The sequence below is a fragment of the Staurois parvus genome, unplaced genomic scaffold, assembly GCF_062004578.1.
Source record: "Staurois parvus isolate SC_StPar_1 unplaced genomic scaffold, SC_StPar_1.0 ptg000147l, whole genome shotgun sequence".
NCBI classification, from domain to species: domain Eukaryota; kingdom Metazoa; phylum Chordata; class Amphibia; order Anura; family Ranidae; genus Staurois; species Staurois parvus.
The window spans coordinates 19,481,773-19,494,691 of record NW_028317943.1 but is presented as its reverse complement, the minus strand read 5'-3'; the positions used below and the strand labels follow the sequence as shown (position 1 = coordinate 19,494,691).

The 12,919-nt window shown below is 40.2% G+C and overlaps 1 pseudogene; it reads left to right on the top strand.

Moving 5' to 3' along the window:
- Positions 1 to 3,515: 3,515 nt before the first annotated feature.
- LOC149464788 (small nucleolar RNA U3) lies at positions 3,516 to 3,721 on the top strand (annotated as a pseudogene).
- The last annotated feature ends 9,198 nt before the right edge of the window (positions 3,722 to 12,919 follow it).

Below are 12,919 nucleotides of genomic sequence, written 5' to 3'. Positions count from 1 at the left end.
CCTGTGCACTGGTTTGTATGGCTCTATATAGCAGAGCCATACACAGCAGTGTGCTTACAGTGAAACAGACACACAGCCCCATACTAAAACAGTGTACAACACACCCTTTGATCGCCCCAGATGTTAACCCCCTTCCTGCCCAGTGCCATTAGTACAGTGTCAGTGCTTTATATTAGCACTGATCACTGTATTGGTGTCACTGGGGATATCAGTGACACCAAGTCAGTTCCCCCTAGTGCGGGTGTCGGCAACCCGCGGCTCCGGAGCCGCATGCGGCTCTTTTTCACCTTTCCTGTGGCTCCGGAGCACACTGCCCACTAGGTGACAGGCAATAGGGTCGGCAAGCCGCGGCTCTTTTAATGCAGCTCTTCTGTGTGCCGGGCGCCCGCTGGCAAACATTGGCTGTCAGGATGTAGGCGGGGCAGCGTGACGAACTCCTCTCCTCTCACAGTTCGCCCTGAAGACCAGAACGGCGCGGGAACACAGCGAGAGGAACGCGCGGAGCAAAGGTAAGTGAATTGACACAATATGGGGGAATGAATTACTATAGGGGGGATGAATTACTATATGGGGGATGAATTACTATAGGGGGGATGAATTACTATAGGGGGGAGAATTACTATAGGGGGGAGAATTACAATAGGGGGGAGAATTACTATATGGGGGATGAATTACTATATGGGGGATGTATTTTCAGTTTTAAAAATGTTTCTCTCAAAATAAATTTCAATCGTGGTTTTGGCGAGATTTGTCTCAGTTGAAAAAAAAGGTTGCCCACCACTGACCTAAGGCTATGATTGTGATTATAATGATACACTGTGGCCCTGATTAACCCTTTGCTTACTGGGCCCTTAAACCCCCTTCATGACCAGAGCGCTTTTTGCAATATATGCAGTGTCGGATTTGTTTTAAATGTTGCAATGGTTTTGCGGCTCCCAGTCTTTTTTTCCCTCTCGGAAACGGATCCAAGTGGCTCTTTATGTCTTAAAGGTTGCAGACCCCTGCCCTAGTGTCAGAATGCTCTCCACAGTCCCACTATAAGTCGCTGATCACTGCCATTACTAGTAGGAAAGAAAAAAATTCCGGTATATATACCGCCATTTGTAAACGCTATAACTTTCATGTAAACCAATAAATTTACACATACTGGAATTTTTGTTTAGCAAAGACATGTAGCAGAATACAGTTTGGCCTAAATTTATGATGACATTTGATTTTTAAAATTTTTTTTACTGGACATGTTTAATAGCCAAAATTCAAATATATAGTTTTTTCTCAAAATTGTCAGTCTTTTTTTTTTTATAGCACAAAAAATAAATGTAAAGGCGATCATATACCACCAAAAGAAAGCTCTATTCATGGGAAAAAAAGGACATAAATTTCATTTGGGTGTAGTGTTGCATGACTGCGCAATTGTCAGTTAAAGTAAGGCAGTGCCGTATTGCAAAAAATGGTCTGGTCAGGAAGAGGGGGATAAATCCTCTGGAGGGCAAGTGGTTAAAATCCAGTAATGCAAAGTCTTACTCTGATCTGCACATGCTCAACTACTCGCTGTTCTTTGCACTGTGCCTAAAATCAGATCCACTAAAGGTTGATTAGCTGACAGCTTTAAGATTTACTGTTTCTGAAGGGAAGAAAGCAACAGGAATGACACAAACTGTATGGAGGGAACACAGTTTAGGGAGGGAGAAAGGAAAAACAGAGGTGAGAGGTGACAGAGGTCTAAATGAAGGGTGCTGAACTTTGCTTTATAGACATCATTTACTTCCTTGGTGAGAGTGAAAATTATAGGGATATGGCCAATACATTCCTTCCAAATAATCACCTGGATCCACATCAGAATTCACAGAGGAATCTTTAGATATCATGTCAAGGAGAGAGCAGCATTTGCTCAATGTGCAGATATAGGCTCATTGGAGGGTTCTTTAGTGTGGGAGTAAAAAGTAGAGCCCCTTATGGTAGGCCTTTCAGGGTGACCACAAGGTCAGGATCTGAAGTATAACCATGGGGTAGTAGTCCACATAGGGTACTCATTGTGTCAAAAGATGAGACCTCAAGGTAATCAGTTTGGCTATCCTCTGAAGGTGCCACCATGTGTTGCCTTTAGCTTCTTCTGTTTCTAGAGCAATGCGGCTACTAAGAAATCTGTTGAAGGATCAATTGATCCTGTGGGGTGTTCTATGTTGGAGGCAACTTAGGTGCAGGTTACTCTGGAGTGCTATAGTTGTCAGATGAGCTTGAGGTCACATGGTGCATCTGAGATATGATGGACAGCTGGGAGGACATGTAAATAAAGATAGTGGGCTCTATGTCTGACATTCTTCTGAAGCCTGTGGTAGTGCAGTGAATGGTGACAGTATGCTATCTTACCCAGCTGCTACAGTTATTAGCAGACCAGGTACTTTGCATAAGTAGAAGTAGCAGTATAGGAGCAAGCAGAGACATAGTCTGAGATAAAGCCAGCTAGTAGCCAATGGTATCATGTTTGAAATGAACAGTGATTAGGAGTGGTTGGTGTACAGGCAACCAAAGGTTGGTGCATGAAGTAGTAGTAGATAAGGCCACATTACCACAGTAACAACTAAGAGCAAGGTGTATAAGCACAATAATCTGCCAAACAGGAAGTGTACAGGCATGGCTTAAATAGGAAGTTCAAGGGAGGAGCAAGGAATTTAGAGTTTAGCATGAGCAAGGATCATCAGAAGTTAGCATCAGGCCAGGAGTTGCTTCAGGTTGCTCAGTAGGAATAGCCACTTCCATACAGAGCAGAGATCCTGGGTTCAGTTTCTGACATGTATGGTTATACAAAACCTTTACACATGAAAGAATTCATTATCACAAAGCTATAGGAAAAGTTGAATTTTGGGATTTCTCATTTCCTGGGTCACTTGCACAATGTGCAATGCATTAGCTGGCCAACTCTCTTTATGCTATTCCATCATAAAGGAAAAGGGTAAAAAATAATGAAAGGGCATTGTCCTGCAAAGAGGATCAAAGAGAGAGTAAAATCTACTCTCTTGAATGTTTGTATTGTTACAAAATCTGTACAGTGAAGCCGAGGCTATTTTAAGCAGTAATCCCATGAGATATGGTCACTGAGTTCAGAAACCTAAAGCAGGCAAGCTAATTGGAAGAACAGTGATGATATCTGCTACATATAATTATCTCAGTTCCTCTACAGCATCTAATCCATAGAGCATCAGGGCTAACATTATTCACTGCAGATCATGCTGCGTTTACACGATAGCAAACACTACTTCAAATATCTTTTTTTTTTTTTACCTTTTTACTCTAAATGATTTTAGTAAGACCCTTCAAGTCTCAAATATCTTAATCTATTTGAAATACAACTGGAAATCCGATGAATTAAATGACCTTTTCAACAAAAGAACATTTGCTTTGGTTGCTAATTCACAAGATCAATATTGTTGCAATTAAATTTAAGAGAATTAAGAGAATTTACATATTCCAAACACAAGGAAGATCATAGTTTATTTCTACCTATAGCAAGATATAAGACTGTACTTTCAGGGGTCATTTCTATAATTCTTGACTGTTGAAATGTGCTCAAAAGTGTTCAAACTCACCAATTGCAATGAGGAGGTTGGTCCTGAGTGAGAAGTGAGTTAGAAGAGCTGTTTTGTAGTAGTGCTACTGGCTATTGATGATCATTCTTCTCTCGTGTGGAAAAGCTGGAGGGAATGAACACAAGCTAAGTGATTGAAAATAAATAAATAACAAAAATATAATTTGATATAATATCATTTTAGAACAGAAAAGTGAAGAAGGCAGCCATACATTAGGCTTGAGAATAATAAGCAGTCCTAAACAGCAGAAGTACTTGTTATTGCATACAGAGCTTTTACAACATTGTTTTTTTTAAATCTTTGTAATAAATTCAAGTTATTTCCTTTTCTGCTTAGATTGAACCATTCACAGCATGTCCTGTGTAATAGAATTGAGCTAAGTCACAGACACTAGCAGTGCTAGGATTGTGAAGACCTGGGGCACCTGTGGGCTTCCAGAGCAGAAATGCACTATACCAAATAGTGAGTGTGACCAAATTGCACTGACAGAGGTAGAGGCTTAAAGAGGCATGATTAAATAAAACATGAGCCTACTCTCTTTATTCAAAGCACATATATTCCACGTCCTTTTGCTCAAAGAATCCTTTAATAAATGTGCCACAAGTGAGAGATGTACAAACCTCATCACACATTTTTTTTAAATTTAAACCTCTCCATTACATATGCTTTTTTGCACATAGTCTGCGTTAACCACCAGTTGTCCAGGGCAATTTTGATATTTTTTTGCACACATGGAAAAATCAGCATTTTTTAACAGAAAAGAACTGCCAAACCTTAAAATGTTTCTGAAAGCAGAGGCCCTGGTGAATAAAATGGTGGCTGTCCTTCCCAGCACTGTAAAAGTGATTACTTTTACATGACAACTGATCACCAGCTGAAAAAAAGGGTGCCGCTATGATCCTAGTATAACCTCTTGCTAATTCTTATAACGAATGTCAGTCAGCAAGTGGAAGTACTTCAGGAGTAGTATACAATGCATTTACAGTACGCTGGTCAGGAGTATGACATATAATGCCTAGCATACAGAGTGCAGTGTTCAGAGAGAGTACATAATGCAAAGTATGTAGGGTCCAGTAGTGCATAACACAGAGAGTGTGAAGGTCAGGAGTGCATAGGTTAGGTGCAAGGGTTATGCATGTACAAAACAGAGCATGTAAGGGCCAATAGTGAATCAAATATTGTTCAGGTGGCTGGAATGCATAATGCATAGAGTGCAGGGATCAGAAGTGCATAACACAGAGAGTACAGGGGTGAGCAGAGTGTTATGCACATATTAAAGAGATAAGGAGTGGATATCCTAGATCATTCAGAGGATAGGAATGCTTAACACACAAATCACAGGAGTCAGAATGGTTATTACACAGAGCGCAGGGGTCAAGAGTGCATAACACAGAGAGCTCAGGGGTCAGGAGTGGTTATCACACAAAGTGTAAGTGTCAGGAATGAGTAACACAGAGATTTCAGGGGTCAGGAGTGGTAATACACAGTGTACGGGGATCAAGAGCAAGTAATGCACAATGCATTCTATGCATTAAGGTAAAACAAATATCTTCCACTGTTTGTGCCTTCCCCGAAAACACTTACTTGACACCTGATTTATAATAGCTTTGCTTTTTGTTCCTGGAGAGCTGTGATTGGCCCACAGCTCTAATATGGTACAAGGGCCAATCACAGCACCCTGTACTGTGTGACCAGCTGAAGCCAATCACAGATCACAGTGTTATAAACTTAATCCATTTATGACGGTTCAAAGCAAGCATTGCATTGCAGGGCAATAATCTTTATTGCTCCTGCAATGCAAAGTGTAAAAAAAAATGCCTGATCACCGCCCATGTTTGAAAAATCGCTGAGCAAATACTGTGGAAAGAAAGAAAGAGAAAGAAAGAAAGAAAGAAAGAGAAAGAAAGAAAGAAAGAAAGAAAGAAATAGATCAGGGTTTGATATCAGTCAGGGCCAGTGTCAGGGCCAGAGTCAAAGGTCAGAATCAGTGTTTTGTAGGTTGGATTACAAAAAGTAAAATGCTCACTATTGTTTCTGGGCCCTGCTATTGGTGCAAACAACAAATAACATACACATATGTAGTATCACTGCAACCATTAGATGTAGGAGAATTTATTTTGAGTTGTTCTTTGGGGGTAGGTTATGGTAATAGCAAGAAATGTATAGCTAAAGTTAAAAAAAGTTATTTTTCACTATTTTGTGGCAGTTGTCTTGTGATATTAAAAAAACAAGAGATATTCGTTACCATTTACTATCAAATGAACGCCCAAATTGTTTTGAAAAAAGCAAAGTATAAGTTACCAGGATATATTAGGTATATAAGTAATTGTGTTGATATGTACAGGTTTACTAACACATGCCAAAGTTTCAAAACTGTGTTCAGGAGTTAAGATTTGTTTTACCTTCATCATGAAGGGGTTAATAAAAAATTATATAATTTGCCTGCAGTATTTAGAAATAATCTTGAAAGTCCTTTCTGAACACTGATTTGGTTTATTGACCAAGTCTCATGAAAATAGGTATCTTTGCTAAGCACTAGAGTAAAAGCAGAAGGGCTACTAGAGTAAAAGGGTTTGCTAGTCTCTTAGTAAGAATCACTAAATACACAGCAGGTACACATAGTACGAAGACCAGTTATTGCTTGTGTACTGTGGAATCTTAGTGTTGATAATCTGGTGAGACTAATTTAAATGTGGAGGGAGCAATGTGATACACATTTTTCACATTGAAATTACCAACTTTGACATCATCCAACTACCATGACATCAAAGGGGAGAGGTCTCTAAGTGACATCGGAAAGGGCAGGGTCACCCAGTGATGTCACTGGATGACCCCTGCCCCATGTTTACTTAGCAGTGTGCAGGGCTGGTGCTTGACTATTTTGCGCTCTAGGCAAAACCAGATACTTGCCCCCCCCCCAAATTAAAAAAAACAACTTTTTTTAAAAACAGTAGAAAATATTAAATTACCAAAACATGAAACTTCTAAATTTCGTTTAATTTAAAAAAATAAGTTCCAAGAGATGCCACCAGCACCACCAATATTAAAGGAAAAATCAGTGGCACGGACGGACTGTACCTGTGGCTGGCAGTGGCAGGGTGACAGTTGCAGTGAGCGGAGGATGATGGATCCACACTCTGACAGATCCCAATCTGGAATGCCCCAGGAAATAGGCAATGGGGTGAGATAAAACGCTGTGACAGCAGGCATCCCAGCCCACACACACAGAAAGAACACCTGAAGTAAGCAATCCCACAAAGTAACAGATCCGACACAACACACCACCACCAACACTTACACAGATCAGCAGGCCCAGCAGGCACTAGAAGAGCAGGCTTTGGGATTGTGATGATGTCATCACTCACTGACATATTGCACATGTGATGGATGACCGGTCGGATCACACTCACACAGATACGAGACATCAGAGTCAGACATTGCCTTCCTTCGCATGCACAGATCCGCCTCCTCTGATGAACGGGAAGAGAAGGGCTGGAACTCCACAGTGATCAGCAGCTGTCAGCCAGCTTGCAGTAAGGGACTGAGTCTGAGAGCAACACTGGAAGGAGCAGCAGCTCAGCTGCTACACTGGCCCCAGACACTGGCCCCTCTGTCCTTTCTTCCTCCCCTCTGCTGCCCCTCCTCTCAGCTGAAGGTTCATTCATGACGTGGCAGCATCCCACACAGAGAGAGTGCCGGCCTGAACTGTGCCCTGGTGCCCCTAGGTGGCAGTGCGCCCTAGGCGGCTGCCTAGTTTGGCTAGTGGAAGCACCAGCCCTAGTGGTGGGGGGAAGCAGTTGTCATTCAATCATCTACCGAAGGGAACAGATGTGTTTTGTGGGTCAGAGGTTGGCATTAATTGTGATTGGTGATGGATTTACTTGGGACATGTTTATTTTTTTTTTTATAAAAGACTTGTCAAAAACTGTGTTTGTGTTTTTATTTACTTTTGACATTTGTTTTGTGAATGAGTCGCAAAACTCACTGGAACTCTATTGTACAAGACAAGTTTTTTAGCACTGTTTTTATATATTGACCCTGTTCTGGACATCATGTGTGTACATAGCTAACTTAACTGTCCGGTGTGTCAGCCAATTTCTCTATTGATATGTTTTTTTCTTTTTTTTATAATAATGAGTTATATGTTTTAGATGTGTTCACATGCACTCCTGGAGAAGAAGAATGTTTTTAAAAGAGGACAAGCTTCTTATGCGGACCAGTTTTGTAAAAACAGGAATATTCTCTATATTATAAATGGAAGTTTACTTGGGTACAACTCATGGATGTAGTTACTACTATGTCTTTTTTTTAACTTTTATATAATACATTTTAAAATGAATGCAATATATTTCTGTTTTGTTGGTTTTGCTCACCACATGTATGCCCTTTTACAGTCCCTTTGCTACAACACACATTCTGTTAAACAAAAAACAAAACCTTTTTTTTTTTGCAAGCGTCCATTTCAATGTCTATATAACTGCCAAACAAAGTCCACAGGGTCTCCCTGCAGAGCGTCACAATATATTTTACAGACAAGCTGTATAACAAGTGTGGGTTTCAAAATCCCTGTTCACCACAATAGAATGCCAATGTGTCCTTCTCAAACAAGTGTCCACACCTTCTCTTAATCGTGATTAATCTCACTGGAAAGTTGAGACCTTTTAGTTTAGTAAATGGGTTCAACATGCTTATTGTACCTTAGGACCAGAGTTTTTCAGTTTCTCCAGTTAGAAAAAAAAGCAGAAAGCAGAGGACAAATAATCACATAAACCATAAAACTTATTTAAGACAGCATATACAGTATATGTATTACACCTACATATCATAGTGTCATGCCTGGCACTCTGGAATCTATGCTTAATAGCCTGTTGGAGACACACACAGCTTAGATATCCTTCCTCTGTATGCAATCCTGCAGGTTCTGCTTATACTGTACGTACTGACATTTACCCATATTTAACTATGTTTATTGTAATAATATAGTTCATTACTCCAAGTAAAAACATACACACATTTCTCCTATTAAAATGTCTCTTCCCATATGGTTCCTTTCATACAATAACCCCACTGCACTTTCCCTAAATGACTGAGGCTCAGAACTAGAATTAAAATGAAAAACTACTGATGAAACAATTGAGGTCAATGTCCAATATTCAAACTTAAAAGCTCTATGGTACCCAGTTTGTAAATACACCTAATTTCATTTTTAAAATGCTTTGACACACTGGGGTTTATTTAACAAAAACTGCAGCATGCAACATCTGGTGCAACTCTGCATGAAAAGCAATCAACTTCCAGGTTTTATTGCAAAAGCTTAATTGAACAAGATTGAATTTAGAAGCCTATTGGCTACCATGCACAGCTGAACCAGATTGTGAGTGCACCAGTTTTAGTAAATCTTCCCCACTGTATTTTTTATAACTTTTTTTATATTGTTAATATGTTCACCTATATGGACAGAGTTTTATAGTTGTTCTTTCTATGTACTGTAGTCCACAGGTACACTCCAGTATATACAGTAAGTAACATATGTCCTATCACACCTTAAAAATTATTTCATTCTCTAGATTGCTATTTTATAATTCTGACTATTTGGCCTTTTCAGGACTAAACTGATTGGTTCCTTGTGTTGCTTTTTTCCTCTCACACTTCAGCTCTGCTGTACAAGGACTGCAAGAGGCTGACACCAGGTTAAATTCAGGTACTTACTCTGCTTGCATTTACAAATATACAAGCCATGATGCATTAATGATTTGCAGAACTGTATTAATTTGTCACTTATATCTGCCTGAAGTTCAGCTCTAGGTATTATGAATGTGTCTATTTCCTTTATTTTCCTAGTGCACAATGTAGAATTCCTTTTATTATTATATGAATGCTTCTAGTTTTATGAATATAGAACATTCACAAGCAATGTGATTATACAGCTCATATAATGTTCAAAACCATATCATTTATTATAATAAACTATAAGAAGACAAATGTATATTTTAAGCTACTTTGATCAAAAACTACTGAAAAATGCTTCAAGGCAAATATATCATGCCAAGCCAATCCCATTTGATCTTGATCCCTCAGTGAGAAACTGTCTTTAGGCCAGCAGACAGCGAGGAAGTAGGAATAATATTTTTGAACTTTATAAACTCTTTTGAAAACGATTTTTATTCGGTATCATAGACTACTGATATATTCTTAAATAATTGCTAGATTTTTTTTTTTTAAACTTAATGATTAAGGAAGTTAGAAATCCCTGAAAGTCTCTGAAAACTGGATGGGTTGGGAGACTGAAAAGGAGACATTTTACATAACTGCACTGTCTAATAGGTTTATCAACCATATAACCATCCCATTGGATTTTATTTAAAGTAAAAAATGCATTGTCTACATGATTGTGGACAATTTGTGACATAACAGTATAGTGGCATATTTGAACTGCAGATGCATCATTATAATCTGTAAAAGTAAAGATTCTTTGCCCAATGTAAAAGCTTTAATCATGCCAGCTCTCTGCTGTTCATGGCTTTCATAGTATAAAAATGACATTTCCTATGTACAAAAAGTACAGAAAGGTAGAAGGTTAAATTCAAAGTTTGGTAATGGTCATTATGACTGTAGTCTACAATATAAAAGACTGTACCTCAGGAATTCAAATGTCAAAATAGAGATCTTCCATCACAATGAGCAAAATGATGTTCTCTTGTAGAGAAATGTAATATTAATAAAAAAAAAAGCATTGTGCTGAAAAACTATAGGAAAAATCATGTGTCCAGTACAATATTATTTTAATGATAGTGGAGTCAGCAATCTCAATTGATGTTATTTGAAGTGTTGACTCTTCCCATATGTATATATATATATATATATATAATTATTATTATTATACAGGATTTATATAGCGACAACAGTTTGCGCAGCGCTTTACAATATAAGTACAATTACAATACTTTCAGTACAGAAGGAATAGGAGGGCCCTTCTCGTGGAGCTTACAATCTATATATATATATGTGTACAGTATCTTCCAGAAGTGAGTACACCCCTCACATTTTTGTAAATATTTTATTCTATCTTTTCATGTGACAACACTGAAGAAATGACACTTTGCTACAATGTGACATAGTGAGTGTACAGCTTGTATAACAGTGTAAATTTGCTGTTCCCTCAAAGTAACTCAACACAGAGCCATTAATGTCTAAACCGCTGGCAACAAAAGTGAGTACACCTCTAAGTGAAAATGTCCAAATTGGGCCCAATTAGCCATTTTCCCTCCCCGGTGTCATGTGACTCGTTAGTGTTATTATTATTATTATTATACAGTATTTATATAGCACCAAAAGGTTTGCTCAGCGCTGTACAATATAGTGGGGGACAGTACATGAGACAATACAGTAACAAAACAATACACGAGGGGTTCGAGAGCCCTGCTCTTTCGAGCTTACAATCTAGGAGGGAGGGGATAGTGGTACAGGAGGAAGTGGTTGTGGGGGGATGGAGTGGTAGGAGGAGTGGAGGAGATCAGCTGTTAGGTGAGGGTGGGGTAGGCTTCCCTGAAGAGATGGGTTTTCAGGGTGCGCCTAAATGTTAGGAGGGTAGGTGACAGTCTGATGGATTGGGGTAGTGAGTTCCAGAGGATGGGGGAAGTCCTGGAGAAGTCCTGTAGTCGGGCATGGGAGAAGGAGACAAGGGAGCTAGAAAGTAGGAGGTCTTGTGAGGAGCGAAGAGTATGGGTTGGGTGGAATTTGGATATCAGGTTGGTGAGGTAGTTTGGAGCAATGTTATGAATAGCTTTGTACGTCAATGTTAGAAGTTTGAATTTTTTGCATTGGGCAATCAGAAGCCAGTGTTACAATGTCTCAGGTGTGAATGTGGAGCAGGTGTGCTAAATTTGGTGTTATCGATCTCACTCTGGTCACTGGAAGTTCAACATGGTACCTCATGGCAAAGAACTCTCTGAGGATCTGAAAAAAAGAATTGTTGCTCTACATAAATATGGCTTAGGCCCTGAAACTGAGCTGCAGCATGGTGGACAAGACCATACAGCAGTTTAACATGACAGGTTCCACTCAGAACAGGCCTTGCCATGGTTGACCAAAGAAGATGAGTGCACGTGCTCAGAGTCATATCCAGAGGTTGTCTTTTGGAAATAGACGTATGAGTGCTGCCAGTATTGCTGCAGAGGTTGAAGGGGTGGGGGGGTCAGCCTGTCAGTGCTCAGACCAGGGCAGACTGACAACTCATGGGGCCCCCGGGCAATAGGGGATCATGGGGCCCCTGTGTCCTTGCCCAAACTCAAAAAAGCCTATGAAAAAGGTACCAGGGGCATCTCATAGGACCCCCTACTGACTCCAGGCCCTCGGGCAGTGCCCAAGTTTCCAAATGGTCAGTCCACCCCTGGCTCAGACCATACGCCACTGCATCAAATTGGTCTGCATGGCTGTTGTCCCAGAAGGAAGCCTCTTCTAAAGATGATGCACAAGAAAGCCCGCAAACAGTTTGCTGAGAACAAGCAGACTAAGGACATGGATTACTGGAACCATGTCCTGTGGTCTGATGAGACCAAGATAGACTTATTTGGTTCAGATGGTGTCAATTGTGTGTGGTGGCAACCAGCTGAGGAGTACAAAGACAAGTGTGTCTTGCCTACAGTCAAGCATGATGGTGGCAGTGTCATGGTCTGGGGCTGCATTAGTGCTTCTGGCACTGGAGAGCTAAAGTTCATTGAGGGAACCATGAATACCAACATGTACTGTGACATACTGAAGCAGAGCATGATCCCCTCCCTTTGGAGATTGGACTACAGGGCAGTATTCCAACATGATAATAATCCCAAACACACCTCCAAGATGACCACTGCCTTGCTAAAGAAGCTGAGGGTAAAGGTGATAGACTGGCCAAGCATGTCTCCAGACCTAAACCCTATTAAGCATCTGTGGGGCATCCTCAAATGGAAGGTGGAGAAGCGCAAGGTCTCTAACATCCACCAGCTCTGTGATGTCGTAATGGAGGAGTGGAAGAGGACTCCAGTGGCAACCTGTGAAGCTCTGGTGAACTCCATGCCCAAGAGGGTTAAGCCAGTGCTGGAAAATAATGGTGGCCACAAAAAATATTGACACTTTGGGCCCAATTGGGACATTTTCACTTAGGGGTGTACTCACTTTTGTTGCCAGCGGTTTAGACAGTAATGGCTGTTTGTTGAGTTATTTTGAGGGGACAGCAAATTTACACTGTTAAACAAGCTGTACACTCACTACTTTACATTTTAGCAAAGTGTAATTTCTTCAGTGTTGTCACATGAAAAGGTAGAATAAAATATTTACAAAAAGGTGAGGGGTGT